We start from the raw sequence: 4,968 nt of genomic DNA, 5'->3' as shown, positions 1-4,968 counted from the left end.
CTTGACACAGTGAGAAAGAGTGGAGAAACCTCGACAGCAAAAACCCTTATGTGAGTAGTGAAATATTTTGAAGCACTCATGCTATATGTTTTGCTCGCTACACTAACTCCATGAAGAACCCATCAATACTCTTCTCTCCCACCGCATCTTGTTTAGCATGCATAACTTTGTGCAAGCATATAGATGTCCCATCATTGGACATATGCATTAGGCACTCTTTTTTATTCCACCCATGCACTTACACAAACAAATGATGATGACCAAGCGAAAACAGGTTTTATAAGCCTTTGCTCAACAACAATGACTCTGATTTCAAGCTACTAACACTTATCCATGTATATCAAGTCCATACTAGTAGCCATATGGCCATATGTACTTTAACTCAACATAACTCTATAACATCAAAACCTAAGTACATATAGCCTCGCATTTAATTATGACTAAAGACATTTTTTCCCACTGGGTTTTTCCCTTTAGTCTTATCCACGTATCTAAGACCTTCATTTTGTATATACGCTACATTTTACTTTTACTCTTTTATTTTTTATAACAACAAAAACAATAAGAACCACGATATCCCCACACTACTAACTGCAAATCTACTGACAAGTCAAAAGGGAGAGGCCAAAAAACAGCTTGACAAAGCTTCAAGTCAACTTACAGGTACAACTGCCAGATAACAACCACAGGAAAAGCAAATACTAGAGCTACAATGACAACGACCTGCTACACCAACAAGTCGATACAACCTCATGCAATTCAAGATACAACAACCAATCAGAGGGGGAGAGTTCCAGGCTTCAGATACACTACAGGTATAACTTCAAGGCAGCTTTAACATCACGCAAAGTGAACAACTACAGAAGAAGCTGCCACAACAACTTCAACCAACACCAAGACATCAAGAACTCGTCAAGGCCAGCAAAGACATAGGGTCTTGTCGGGGACAACAAGAATTCGGAGGGGGAAAGTGTTGAAACGACGCCCTTTCAAGAACATTTTCATAAAGATTCCTCAAAGATTCTATAAAGATTCCACATGAAGATGGTGATGAAGATGAAGATGGATGCTGCAACATGAAGATACGAGTTCATGGACGTCATCGAATATCCCGTTATTATTATTTTGAGCCATTACGGCCACTTTTGTAATGTTTACGGGAACCTCATATTTTAAGTCGGCACTTGTATTTTGGCCACAGATGCTTGTATAATGAGTAAAGCCAACTTAGTTTCTTGTAATTAAGCTCTGTAGAAGCCTAGGGACAATTCAGGTCATTTGGCTGGACATTAGGTTTGAAGGCTTTGCATATAAGCTAAAACCTAAGGCTTTGTAAAGAACACATTACGTTATCTCAATTAATATACAGTCGTGGGTTCTGCAGCACACAGTAGTGAGCTATGCACACACACCGTCGTGCACACTAATCACATTGCAGATATGAGAGTAGGAGTGTGTTAGCATCAAGGAGCTCTCCGCGTCAACGCAAGCCGAGGACCACATCACGAGCCCGCCTGCTACGAGCTATATTTGGTCGTAAGTACCTCAAACGACATCCGTTCTGAATGATCGAGTAGTTGTTAGAATCAGGGCGAGAAGCTCTTCGTGTTGATGTCTTTGTAAACCAGTTTCGGACACTTTGGAAATTGCTGTTTTTAGTCTATTGCGACAGGGATTAGAGGTCTTACAGTTATGGTTTTCAGGGTTTAGGTGTTTGGCCACATAGGATATGTCCTTGTGAGTCTTACCCTCTGATTTTGAGTCATTCCGATATGATTTGAGAGTGTTTCGATCTTATAGTGTTTTGTAGGATGCGTTGTCTGTTTCTTTGCTTTATGGTAGTGTTGTGGTAGGATTAGTGATTGTAGAGTGTTGTTCGTGTCTAGCTCAGGGTTGACAACCCAGAGATTGCCTCCATGCCCTAGTCGGGTCAGCTATGTCCTCGGATTGACAGTTTGTTGGTCTGTGTTCTCATTGTGCACAATGTGAAGCTCCGTACATCCATAGCTCTTTTGGTTGCCCTAACCATGCTCGGAGTTCTGATCCTGCTACTGTGGCTCAATCAAACTCTTCCACAGGTGTTTGGTTCACATCTTTGTAACTATGGTCTTTCAGGTGTATTTTAGTTGTTGTCTCTCCATGTCTGAGGTATATGTGGTCATAGCCCCAATCTTGGACCATCTTCAATTTTCGCATGAATGGTCGCCCCAAGATGATCTCATAATTGTTCTTTTTGTCGAAATCGACTATTGCAAATGTATGCTCATACTCGATTTCGCACGAAGTGACAATCACTTTTTCTAAGAGTCCTAGAGTCTTCTCCATGAACCCATCTACCAATTGCAGTTTCATCCTGGTAGCCCTTAAAGCTGGTCTTCCCCATTTTTCCCAGATTTCCTTGGTGGCGACAGCAACTCCCGCTCCACTGTCAAGAATAGCTTTAGAAACGACTCCTTGGAATTCTACTGGTAGCGTGGTGTTTCCATCTTCTCCCTCGCAATATTCTCCAACTTTGTTCAATGGTATTGGCCTAGTGTTTAGTTGAGGCCTGTCCAATTCCCTGATCCCTTCTTGTAGCTTCAAGGTGGGGTCTATAACTCCAAATTTTTCTAGGCATTTACCTACTGTGGTCCACATATTTGGTCGTAAACTTAGGAGTTCTACTAATGTGATTGTGCATGCCACCGGAGTGGACAACAAATCAATCAGTCCTTGCGAATCCACCACTTTGTTAGAAGAAAGTCTTTGAGATGGGATTGCTCTCACCTCTGACTTGGCTTCGTACTCTCCTAGGTAAGAGGGTAAAGTTCTCAGCGAGTCTGGTTGGCTGTGCTCCAAACTAATTGATCCTTGGTCTCCCCCTTGTGAATGTATCTCAAAGTTCATTTGCGATCTTGCCTCAAATTATTCAATAGGCGGTAAGATTACATTCTTTTCTTTCCTCGTGCTATTCAGGTGGTTACTCATCCTATTAGCCTCGTTGGCCTCACGGATTTGCTTCCGCAGAACATCTAGACCGTTACAATCCTTACCCATTTCTGCCAATATTTTAGGCTGGAACCCGTCACTTGTCCCATCTGTGGTATTTGGCACTATGATAGGCTCTCCTCTGGACTCATAGGCATTAGTAGTCTTTCCTTCGTTTCTACATGTTTCTCCAAAGTTGGTTGGATAGGGGTTGGAGCTGGTGCCTCATACCAATTTGTAGGTTTACCCAGCGGGTCTTCCATCAATGATTGAGTTGTTTCGATCATCTTTTTATACATATCCTCTAACCTCTCTAATCTCTCCTTTGTATGTTTTAACTCATCGGATAGAGTTGTTGCTCTCGTTCCTTCCTGGCTTTCCTATGCGCCTTTCTAGCTTTCCATGTGCTTCTCTGATTTCTTGTTTCTGAATTTGGGCATCGGTTTTTGGTTCTTCAACTATGGGTTCGTTCGTTCTTCTTTGAGCTTGGGCTCGTGTTACCGCCTGGATGGGTATGATTGTTTTATTTTCCGATCCTCCACTAGAAGGTACTGTTTCTAACATGTTCAAGGTGGTTTTTTCTCCTTTGTTCGGGTTTTTAGGGTGATCGGGAATCAAATGAGTAACTCCACATTCTGGGCAATACGCATTGAATCTAATGATTTCATCATGAGGACAGTCTCTCCGCCAATGGTCTTCACCACACTTGTAGCAGGGTCCCTTGGGTTGTTGAGGTGCTCCTTGAGCTCTTCTTTTTTGGTAAGCATGTCATTGTCCGCCCATGCCTCCATTGGCTATGAACATCAGTGTTCGTTCATCTAAACTATATCTTCCTTCTCGTGCTGCTTGTGCAGCAGTTGGTGGTCCTATATTTCCTATTATGCTCCATGGTTCAGGTGTCGAGGGTTCTTCCGGTGGATAACAGACAGGGTTTGCCGCATATCCATTGGGATCTTCATAATATGCATTCATAGGAACCAAAGCCTTATCCTCTGATTCAGTTACTGTTGGTGTGTATCGTATACCAACTGGTTGTAATCCTGGTAGTGGTGGTTGTTTCCCAAACACCGCTTGTGGTCTTTCTACACCTACAGGTCCTGGTAGGTTTCCTTCTTGATATCTAGGCATCGATGGAACTTGAGGGGAAGCTACTATAACTTGGGGAGCATAAGGTCTCTCTCTCACATACCCCTTGTTATAATAACATTCCTCGGTCCCATGGTTTTTCCATTTTTGCTCAATAGCACACCACTTGGGCTGTTTAGCCTGGGGTTTGGCATACAAGTTGATCTTTTTTAGCACCTCATCTACAAGCTACTCTTGGTTTACAGCTACTTCTCCTTTCAGTGTTGTCTTAGAAGACTTGCTTCCACTTTGTTGTGAAGACGAATCGTCATCAAGGTCCTTGAACTCCCCCTCTTTGTAGACCGCACAATTGTCCACTAGATAAAGAGCCTCCTTGGTCAACTCATTCAATGTCGTGCTCCTCTTTATATGTAAGTCTTTCTAGAGATCATCATTCCTTAGTCGTTGGATGAATATCAGCATAAGTATCGACTGAGTTGGCAGTTCTTCAAGAGGACAGAACTTAACATATCTTTTTAGTCTTAGGGCTGCCTTTCGTACAGATTCTCCATCTTTCTGTTTGAATTTATGGATCTGTGAGACGGTATTATGAGCTATTCCCCTTTGTGATTCCTCGATAAACTCGTCAATCACTTCCTCCATAGACTCAAAGTCTCTACGCTCTACAGATTCAAACCAAGTGACAGCATCATCCTCTAGGGTTAGTCCAAACCCTGCAAATTGGGTAGGAAAATCTAACACCTCTTCGGCTCTAATTACACGCACAAAGGCTACTACATGATCTCTTGGGTATCTGCTTTCCGTGTATTTATTGTTTACCCATTTTTGCACTTGAGAAGGCCTAATCCTCCGATGATCTACAAACCTCATCATTGGATCTTCTATCCTAATCGATATACCTCCTCAGGTCTTCTG

This window comes from Adiantum capillus-veneris, chromosome 2 (genome assembly GCF_014529385.1).
Source record: "Adiantum capillus-veneris isolate H3 chromosome 2, ASM1452938v2, whole genome shotgun sequence".
Taxonomy (NCBI): domain Eukaryota; kingdom Viridiplantae; phylum Streptophyta; class Polypodiopsida; order Polypodiales; family Pteridaceae; genus Adiantum; species Adiantum capillus-veneris.
This window is presented reverse-complemented; position numbering follows the sequence as displayed.